At 45.0% G+C, this 11,001-nt stretch overlaps 1 pseudogene; it reads right to left on the reverse strand.

The window, feature by feature from the left end:
- Positions 1–777: 777 nt before the first annotated feature.
- On the reverse strand, positions 778–1,139 carry LOC108538415 (protein phosphatase 1 regulatory subunit 11 pseudogene; annotated as a pseudogene).
- Between the last annotated feature and the right edge of the window lie 9,862 nt (positions 1,140–11,001).

Raw genomic sequence — 11,001 nt, forward strand, 5'->3', positions numbered from 1 at the left:
CAGGGACCCAGGTCCTTGGGACTCTACTGAATCTGTCTCTGAAGCTGAAAAACAAAAGGCTGAGGAGATAGTCGGCTCTAAGTGACCAGTTTCAAGCCAGCTTTGTCAGAAATCCTAGATCACAGGAGAGGGGTGGGAAGAAAGGATATGATTATTTCTGTTCCATCTTCCATTAGAGGTAAGAATGACAAGGAACTCTCTTGACTAACTCCTCTTGAGGGCATGAGGAGAGTTAGCAGAAGGGCTGGGAGCCCTGAGGTCTCCTGTAGGACCTCATATCCCACAGGCAAGGACTAAGAATTAGGATTAAATATTTTAGTGGGATAGCTCTAAACCAGTATTAGCAAGCACAGTCAGGGTGAGAATTTTTGGAATCTGACTGGGACCCTGGCAGTGAAAGCTGGGACTGTTGAAAACCCAATTTCCGTGTTTGCTACTCAAGCTGAGAGTGCACCGCCAAGATAACCGGATCCCAGGACAGGCAGTTTGACAGCGAGAACAAAAGGAAGAGGCTGGGACCAAGGTGCCTAGATCCCTCGAGAGAGAAGGGTGGGTATTGGGAGGAAAAATGAGAACTGGGGGAACTCAGGAGTCTGAGTTCTGAAATAGCAGCAAGTCAGAATTCCAGGATCTGTCTACCCTCCTCTTCCTCTTCCCTCTGTCAGGCAGAAGAAAGAGAAGGAGGGTACTGGAGAAGAAGCCACATGGATACATTCAGGAAGGGTGGGGGAAAGAGGAATTTAGCGCTGCAATGGCCCTGCTGGGGGCTGGGAAGGGTCAGGAGGCCGGGAAGGCGTGGTGGGGGTCGGTCCCAGGGTTGCACGACGCCATCCTTTGAGGTGGCCACGTACACAGTGTGTATGACCACAGCCCTCTTACTCCTCCTCATCACGTTCCGTGGAGCTGTCGCCAAAAGCCCGGGGTTTTTCATAAATACAGCAGCATTTTGATGAGCGGCGGCGCATGCGCTCATTGTCCACCGTGTCACTTGTCCATCCCACCTTTTTCTCTGGCTTCCGTTTCCAAAGTTTGATGGGAAAGCTGTGGTTCTCGGGCTCGGTTGTCACGGTAACCGTTGTCTCAGTGCCGGTCTCGCTCAGCCCAGCCCCTGCCTCGGCCATGGCTTAAGGCTCAGGAGAGGGAGGAGAGGAGGAAGGGGGATGAGACACCCTTCTCTTTTTATGCCTCTGAGGTCTAGGCTAAGCAGTATTGGATTCAGTGGTAGCCAGGATCCTCCACCTTCTTTTTACCCCCTCCTCCTGGGCCTCCTCTTCTCCACCCATGGGGATAACCTGACCAACTCCACTTCCAGCTCTGCTTCTGGGTGATTTTTTTTATACAAATAAGTCAAATATGTCATTTTTGGACTTTAGGGGATCTAATATCTAAAACATTAATTAAGTCAGAAAAAGATATAATTTATAATTTGATTTTGGAAAGTTTGTCAAATATCAAAGGTTTAAAATACTTGCTATTATAAAATAGAATTCTAGGTCACCCTAAGTTATTCATTTAGCCAAAAATAACTCAAAACATTTTAAAAGGCATAAAACTTTACTTATTGATAGAGGGAAGACTTAGCTTTCCAAACAATCTATCTCTTGTCTTTCCTTTCTTTTTCCTGTGGTTTATTCAAAAGGCAAACAAAAATCTTCATTATCCTTTAATATTACATACAAATCTTGTTCATGGCCAAGCCTGGTGGCTCATACCTGTAATCCCAGCACTTTGGGAGGCCAAGGTGGGTGGATTTTTAGAGGTCAGGAGTTTGAGACCAGCCTGACCAACATGGTGAAACCCCGTCTCTACTAAAATACAAAAAAAAAAAAAAAAAAAGCTGGGCGGAGTGGTGTGCACCTATAGTCCCAGCTACTCGGGAGGCAGAGGCAAGAGAATCGCTTGAACCAGGAGGTGGAGGTTGCAGTGAGTTGAGATCACACCACTGCACTCCAGCCTGGGCGACAGAGACTCTGGCTCAAAAGAAAAAAAAGAAAAAATAGAAAACCCTGTTGTGCTTTTATTCCAATGTTCAATTTATGGAAAAACTTTAATTTCAGCCAATATGTTTACACACAGAATGTTATATGTAAAATGCTTGTTTTTTGGTACTGTAAGGAAAATTAGCATTTAGACAAAAGTTTTTTTAGCAAGGTAATTTTACTTTTGCAGAAAGGGTGCTTTTGCAGATGGAACAATGACGAGAGCACACCTGAACTGAGGGAAGCAATGTTTACTTTTTTTTTATCTTTTATTTTTCTGAGACGGAGTTTTGCTCTTGTTGCCCAGGCTGGAGTGCAATGGCGCCATCTCGGCTCACCGCAACCTCCGCCTCCTGGGTTCAAGCGATTCTCCTGCCTCAGCCTCCCTAGTAGCTGGGATTACAGGCATGTGCCACCACGCCCGGCTAATTTTTTTAGTAGAGACGGAGTTTCTCCATATTGGTCAGGCTGGTCTCGAACTCCTGACCTCAGGTGATCTGCCCACCGCGGCCTCCCAAAGTGCTGGGATTACAGGCATGAGCCACCGAGCCCGGCCAGCACTGTTTATTTTTTAAGCAGCTTGTTTTTGCTACTGTGTTTTGTCTTCACTGGCTGGAGCTAGACCTTACAATTTAAACTAAAACCTGACTGGCTAATATTTTAAAACTTTTTAAAATAGGTAAAGGCAATAGAGAACAAAGGAAAAGAGGAAGTTGCTTGCGAAAGGACTTAGAAAAGTAATTATATTTTTAAATAAGGAAGAGGCATAAGCTGCAAGTTGGAACATGCCTGTGAGCACGTTTAGCATAAATAGTTTGATTAAAGTACAAGTACATCGAATGTATTTTTAAAAAAATATTTAACAGCTACATAGAATAGGGCTTAACAGAGAGTTATTAGCACAAAGCAAGGAGGCTTGGGAGGCTATGAAAGAAGTTAGGATTTTTTTTTTTTTTTTATATTATTTTTATTGAGAGACGGAGTACTCGCTCATGTCGGCCCAAGCTGGAAGTGCAGGGGCCAGAATCTCAGCTCACTGCAAGCTCCGCCATACCCCAGGGTTCACAAGCCATATCCACTAGTCTCAGACCATACCCAGAGTAGCCTGAGGAAGAAGATAGTTTTTAAAAAAGAAATATTCATTCTAACACTTAGATGGAGGTTAATTTTTAACAAGAAGAGAAACTTTAGAGAAACTTTTACTTTCTAAGTGGAATTTCTTTTACAAGATTAATTTTTCACAAATCTTATGCAACTTGCTCAAACCTTCAGCTTTATCCTATCTAACTTAAAACAATCCTTTAACCCTATAAACTAGGCCAAAAAGAAAGCACACACATTCCCATGCCTTCTTATAATCTTTTACCAAACACATATTTCACTTTTCTTTTTTTTTTTTGAGACGGAGTCTTACTCTGTTGCCAAGGCTGGAGTGTAATGGCGCGATCTCAGCTCACTGCAACTTCTGCCTCCCAGGTTCAAGCGATTCTCCTGCCTCAGCCTCCCCAGTAGCTGGGACTAAGTAGCGCACCACCACACCCGACTAATTTTTGTATTTTTAGTGGAGACGTGGTTTTGCCATGTTGGCCAGGCTGGTCTCAAACTCCTGACCTCAGGTGATCCACTCGCCTCGGTCTCCCAAAGTGCTGGGATGACAGCGTGAGGCACCAGGCCTGGCCTCACATTTCACTTTTCTTACACACCTTGCAAGTAGAAGTGCTTCTTCAGTAGTCTCAATTACATGTTACAATGTTAACTCTTAGCAACTTTTATTTTGCTGAAAATCTGGTAAGTGATTCTAATTATGTACCAGGAGTAGAACCTAAGACACCAGACAGAAATGCAGATGAGGTTTAACTCTTTCCAGCTGCGGGTCATGACTAACTCCACCTGTCCCCAGACTTTAATGACTTAAAAGCAGGTCAGTGGAAAGATTTTCAAAAGTCAAAGAAGCAGTTTATGACATTAAAGCATTTAGCAAACCTAATAGCTGGCCTGCCTAATTTAGACCAAATATCTAAATTTCGAAGACATTTTTATTTTACCAATAATCTTTAAAACTGTCATTATTTCCCAAAGCTTACTAAAGTCACATGAACTAAAAAGCATTGCGGTTTTATTTTCTGACAAAATATTTAAGTGCTTATTATTTTTAAACCAATTAATCAGAGCTCTTTCTTATACAAACATCACACACACAACACATAAAGATACACAGAAGATCCAGTAGTTGTAAGATTTTCACTTGCCAGTTTTAATTTTCTTTTAGAGCATGTAGTTTCTTTTAAAAAAATTATTTACGGCCGGGCGCGGTGGCTCAAGCCTGTAATCCCAGCACTTTGGGAGGCCGAGACAGGCGGATCACGAGGTCAGGAGATCGAGACCATCCTGGCTAACATGGTGAAACCCCGTCTCTACTAAAAAATACAAAAAACTAGCCGGGCGAGGTGGCGGGCGCCTGTAGTCCCAGCTACTGGGGAGGCTGAGGCAGGAGAATGGCGTAAACCTGGGAGGCAGAGCTTGCAGTGAGCTGAGATCCGGCCACTGCACTCCAGCCTGGGTGACAGAGCGAGACTCCATCTCAAAAAAAAAAAAAAATTATTTACATATTTTTGAGACAGGGTCTCACTCTGTCACTCAGGCTAGAGTGTAATGGTGCAATATCAGTTCACTGCAATCTCTGCCTCCCAGGTTCAAGTGATTGTCATGTCTCAGCTTCCCGAGTAGCTGGGATTACAGGCATGCACCACCACACCTAGCTAATTTTTGTATTTTTAGTAGAGATGGGGTTTCGTCATATTGGCTAGGCTGGTCTTGAACTCCTGGTCTCATGTGATCAACCCACCTCGGCCTCCTAAAGTGCTAGGATTACAGGCGTGAGCCACCACGCCTAGCTAATTTCTAGGACCTAATAAGCTCATACAGCTGGAAGGCAAAACAGATCCCCCCAAATTAAGGGTCTCATTTTTATACCAGATCCTGGATCCCCAAAAAGGAGGGAATCAGCCCATCTCCCAATGGAGTCTTATCTGTCAGTGGCAGTGGGGACATATCCATACCTTCTAGGCAGCCAAGAGCATGCTTCTCTGATCCAAACATGTAAAGAGCTGAGAATCCTCCCTTAATTGCCATTAGCGATGCCCAAAAGTATACCCTCTGCCTAGTTATTACACACCAAAGCTCTCTCATAATGTGAAGTAATTTCTGATACCCCCCCGACCCAAAGTAAAAAACGTCAGATAATGCAATGCAAAACAGAACAGAGTGTTAGATTTTAAGAGGAATCAATCTATTCAGTTATAATTCCTGGAGTTTCAGGAGGAAAATAGAGGTTTCTCCGAAAACAGTATCTGTGGCATCTCCTCCGTTCTTCCCAAGGAGTCACAGGCTGTTAGAAACTACCTTAGGTCCTCTTGGCCGGGCGCGGAGGCTCATGCCTGTAATCCCAGCACTTTGGGAGGCTGAGGCGGGCGGATCACAGGGTCAGGAATTTGAGACCAGCCTGGCCAACATAGTGAAACTCCGTCTCTACTAAAAAAATACAAAAATTAGCTGGGCGTGGTGGCAGATGCCTGTAATCCCAGCTACTCGGGAGGCTGAGGTGGGAGAATCTCTTGAACCCCAGGAGGCAGAGGTTGCAGTGAGTGAAGATTGCACCATTGCACTCCAGCCTGGGCGACAGAGCAAGACTCTGTCTTAAAAAAAAAAAAAAGAAATTATCTTAGGTCCTCTGATGTGGACAGGGACAAGAAGACAAACTGGAGAAAACAATTCAGTCAACTAAGGAGAAAACAATTTTTTTTCTTTAGAAAATAAGATCCAAAAGAGAAAAAACTATAAAGGCCTTTTAAATATACTTATAACTTGAATATCTGCTTTTAACTAAGCTGATTTTAACCATAGCACTCTTTAAAAAAGAAATCTTTTTAAATCTCTTATTACCCAACAGTAGCCTGGCCAAATGGCCAATATTTCTGGCTTTTGAACTTTACCAAAGGTAACCTCATAGCACCTCAGGTGCTCAGAGAAAGGAAGATTCAAGAAGGGAAGTCAGAAGTTGTTCATGGAGGGAGGGAGACTCAATGAATGGCAAAGGCCACATGACAGAAATAACTCATTTCCTAGGCCAAAAATTGAACCTGGGCCACCATTGTGAAAAGACAAAGCCTTAGCTACTGAGCTACACCACTGGGCAGTGTCCATTGCTGTTCCCAGAAGGAGCCTAGAGCAGTCAATTTTTAGCTTGCAATGGCTTTTAACTGCTCAAGATAATTTTTTTTTTTTTGAGATGAAGTCTCACTCTGTCGCCCAGGCTGGAGTGCAGTGGCTCAATCTTGGCTCACTGCAACCTCTGCCTCTGGAGTTCAAGAGATTCTTCTGCCTCAGCCTCCCAAATAGCTGAGATTACAAGCACGTGCCACCATGCCCAGCTGATTTTTGTATTTTTAGTAGAGATGGGGTTTCATCATGTTGGCCAGGCTAGTTGTGAACTCCTGACCTCAGGTGATAAGCCCACCTCGGGCTCCCAAAGTGCTGGGATTACAGGCGTGAGCCACCGCACCCAGCCTCAAGATAATTTTTAAGGCTAACTATGACGTGAATCCCAAAACTCCTGTTCCCTGGATGGTGGAAACCAAGAGAAAGTACCGCCATGTGGTATAAGGTCAAGCTCCCAAAGACATCAAACAAGACCAGAGGGAAACCTTAATATGGTTTGACTCCATGTCCCTACCAAAATCTCATCTCAAATTGTAATCCCCACATGTCAAGGGAGGGACCTGTAATTCTCATGTGTTGAGGGAGGGAGGTGATTGGATCATGGGGGCTGTTTCCCCCATGCTTTTCTCATGATAGTGAGTGAGTTCTCACGAGATCTGATGGTTTTATTAGTATTTGGAAGTTTCTCCTTCGCTCTTCTCTCGCTCCTGCTGCCTTGTGAAGAAGGTGCCTTGCTTTTCCTTTGCCTTCCACCCTGATTGTAAGTTTCCTGAGGCCTTTCCAGCTATGTGGAACTATAAGTCAATTAAACCTCTTTCCTTTATAATTTATCCGGTCTCAGGTATTTCTTTATGGCAGTGTGAAAACGGACTAATACAAACCTCACCCAGTTTTTTTTGTTTGTTTGCTTCAGGGACCTGCAGCAAAGTTTGTAACTGACCAGTTTGCCGGGCTGGTTTGAACAGCAGGCTTATGGGGTTCTAAGCCCATGTTCCATCATAAGGTACCCCTCTTTATGACAGAACGCTATAGAAAGACAAATTCATAGCACAAAGTACACCAGATTCACTATGGTTTAAGACTAGCCTCACAAATCCTCTTTCTCATTAATCAAAACTCTGCAGAGACAGTGATTTTTTACGATTCCTACAACCAGTTTGCACAGAGAGAGCACACAAGCCTGACCAGTGAGAAATTCTTACCCTTTTGCCTGCATGCCAGGTTTCTGGGTTCCCTTTCCCTGAGTGACCTTAGTGACCCTGATTGCCGCACCATAGCCCTGGGGGCCAAGCTGCAACACCAAGGAAAATCATCTTTTTCCTTTCCATGGAACCACAGGAAAAAGCCTCTCAATTTTGTAAGATGCCATTCAAGGGATTGCATGGGATAACCAAGTTTTCCATCCGGCCAGAACAAAATATGTGAGACAAAACATACATATTAAACCCACTCTGCTTAGCACCCAATATTAAACTGGTAAGGCTCAAACTTGCCCCTGTTTGGGCCCTATCATCTTTATTCAAAGTGGGGTGGAGTGACCTCTGACCAGCAGTTTCAACATTTGGTCTCTGGGCAAGATGGTCGCGATGAATAACAGAAAAGATAGGAAAGGGAAAGGAGAGAACGAGAGAGAGAAAAGCATTGCCTGCGATGAGGTGGGGAAGGCAAGGAGCTCAGGCGGGTGGGAGAAAGACCCACCCATTGCAGCGACACTGACTCAAAAGTTCAGGCAGCTGCTTGTCAGTCACGAAGGGATCTTATGCAGCAGACCCGTCAGCTCTCAAGTTGCCCTCTTTTGGGGGAGCAAAAAGCTCCTATGTCCCATGGTCCTGTACATGTCTAATCCTGTCACCCATAGCCATCAGCAAGCAGCGCAAGGCAGATTAATTCAAAGATAGGTAAACATCCCATAATGCCAAATCCTTTTTCTTTTTTTCCTTTTGGTGGAGAATGGGGTCTCAATATATTGTCCAGGCAGGTCTTGAACTCCTGGGCTCAAGCTGTCTCCCTGCCTGTCCCTCCCTAAGAGCTAGGATTACAGGCATGAGCCACTGCTCCCAGCCCAAACCCATTTTTTAACCAAGAGGGACTTTACTGAGGGAAGACTCTAACCCTCTAAATATTAGGAAGGACTCTTACCTTCCTAAGTTGGGCTTTGAACCCAAGTTCGGTCAAGCATCCTTGCGTTTTATTAAGAGGGCCTTTAACTGTGTCTGTCTCAGGAGAAACTAACCGTCCTAAGTTAGGCCTTTAATTCAATTCCATCTTTTACCCAGGTAAAATGTACCCTGCCACTTACCCAAAGTCGGAAAATTGGTGCTTCAGTCTCTTTCCTTCGAGTTGGGGGTCTCCTCAGTATACTACCTTTGTGGTAGCCAAGAAGATGTTACCAGAAAGGCATCCGGATCCAGAACCCAAAAGAGGATTCTTGGACCTCACCCAATAAAGAATTGAGGGCCAGGCGCGGTGGCTCACACCTATAATCCCAGCACTTTGGGAGGCTGAGGCAGGCAGATCACTTGAGGTCAGGAGTTTGAGACCAACCTGGCCAACACATAGTGAGACCCCGTCTCTACTAAAACATACAAAAATTAGCTAGACGTGGTGGCACGCACCTGTAGTCCCAGCTACTTGGGAAGCTGAGGCAGGAGAATCACTTGAACCTGGGAGGCGGAGGTTGCAGTGAGCCGAGATCACGCCACTGCACTCCAGCCTGGGTGACAGAGTGAGACTCTGTCTCTCAAAAAATAAATAAATAAATAAATAATAATTTGGGACAAGTTCCTAGAGTAAAGAGAAAGCAAGTTTATTAAGAAAGTAAAGGAATAAAGAATGGCTACTCCATAGCCAGAGCAGTGGCATGGGCTAGTCAACTGATCATACTTATAGTAATTTCTTGATTATATGCTAAATGAGGGGTGGATGATTCATGAGTTTCTCATGAAAGGGTGGGCAATTCCGGGAACTGAGGGTTTCCTCCCCTTTTTAGAACATATAGAGTAATTTCCAGACATTGCCATGGCATTTATAAACTGTCATGACACTTGTGGGAGTGTCTTTTAGCAAGCTAATGCATATATTTTAGCAAGCTTAGCTTATAATGAACAGTGAGGATGACCAGAGGTCACTTTCATGGCCATCTTGGTTTTGGTTAGCTTCTTTTTTTTTTTTTTGAGATGGAGTCTCACTCTGTCACCCAGGCTGGAGTGCAGTGGCCAGATCTCAGCTCACTGCAAACTCCGCCTCCTGGGTTTACGCCATTCTCCTGCCTCAGCCTCCTGAGTAGCTGGGACTACAGGCGCCCGCCACCTCGCCCGGCTAGTTTTTTGTATTTTTTTAGTAGAGACGGGGTTTCACCGTGTTAGCCAGGATGGTCTCGATCTCCTGACCTCGTGATCCGCCCGCCTCGGCCTCCCAAAGTGCTGGGATTACAGGCTTGAGCCACCGCGCCCAGCGTGGTTAGCTTCTTTACTGCATCGTGTTTTGTTTTTGAGACAAAGTCTCCGTCTTTCACCCAGGCTGGAGTGCAGTGGCACGATTTCAGCTCACTGCAACCTCCGCCTCCCAGGTTCAAGTGATTTTCCCACCTCAGCCTCCCAAGTAGCTGGGATTACAGGTGCCTGTCATCATGCCCAGCTAATTTTTGTATTTTTAGTAGAGACAGGGTTTCGCCATGTTGCCCAGGCTGCTCTCGAACTCCTGACCTCAGGTGATCCACCCACCTTAGCCTCCCAAAGTGCTGGAATTACAGGCGTGAGCCACCACACCCAGCCGTTTTTTGTTTTTTTTTGTTGTTGTTGTTTTTTTTTTTGAGACAGAGTCTCACCTGTCACCCAGGCTGGTGTGCAGTGGGGTAATCTCAGTTCACTGCACCCTCCGCCTCCCGAATTCAGGTGATTCTCCTGCCTCAGCCACCTGAGCAGCTGGGATTACAGCTGTTCACCACCACACCTGGCTAATTTTTGTATTTTTAGTAGAGATGGGGCTTTACCATGTTAGCCAGGATGGTCTAGAACTCCTGACCGCAAGTGATCCATCCACCTCAGCCTCCCAAAGTGCTGGGATTACAGCATGAGCCACCGCGCCCAGCCTACTGCATCCTGTTTTATCAGCAAGGTCTTTATGATCTGTATCTTGTGCTGACTTTCAATCTCATCCTGTGACTAAGAATGCCTAACCTCCTGGGAATGCAGCCCAGTCAGTCTCAGCCTTCTTTTCCCTAGCCCCTATTTAAGACAGAGTTGCTCTGGTTCAAACGCCTCTCACAAGAGTACCCTGGTTACATAGGAAAAATGTCCTTATTCTGAAGAAATAAAAATTTAAGGATGAAGTGTCATGATGTCTGAAACTTATTTTCAAGTAGTTCAGCAAAATGCAAGAATATATTTCCATGGGCTGTGTTGTCCAATACAGCACCACTAGCCACGTGTTTTTTATGCTTAATTTTAAATTAATTAAAAATAAATACAATTTAAAATTCTGTTCCTGGCCGGGCGTGGTGTCTCGTGCCTGTAATCCCAGCACTTTGGGAGGCCGAGGTGGGCGGATCATGAGGTCAGGAGATTGAGACCATCCTGGCTAACATGGTGAAACCCTGTCTATACTAAAAAAAAAATATATATAAAATTAGCTGGGCATGGTGGCAGGCACCTGTAGTCCCAGGTACTTGGGAGGCTGAGGCAGGAGAATGGCGTGAACCTGGGAGGTAGAGCTTGTAGTGAGCCGAGATTGCGCCACTGCACTCCAGCCTGGGCGACAGAGCGAGACTCCGTCTCAAAAATAAATAAATAAAAATAAAAAAAAG

The sequence above is a fragment of the Rhinopithecus bieti genome, unplaced genomic scaffold (assembly GCF_001698545.2).
Source record: "Rhinopithecus bieti isolate Rb0 unplaced genomic scaffold, ASM169854v2 scaffold_14826, whole genome shotgun sequence".
Lineage (NCBI taxonomy): Eukaryota > Metazoa > Chordata > Mammalia > Primates > Cercopithecidae > Rhinopithecus > Rhinopithecus bieti.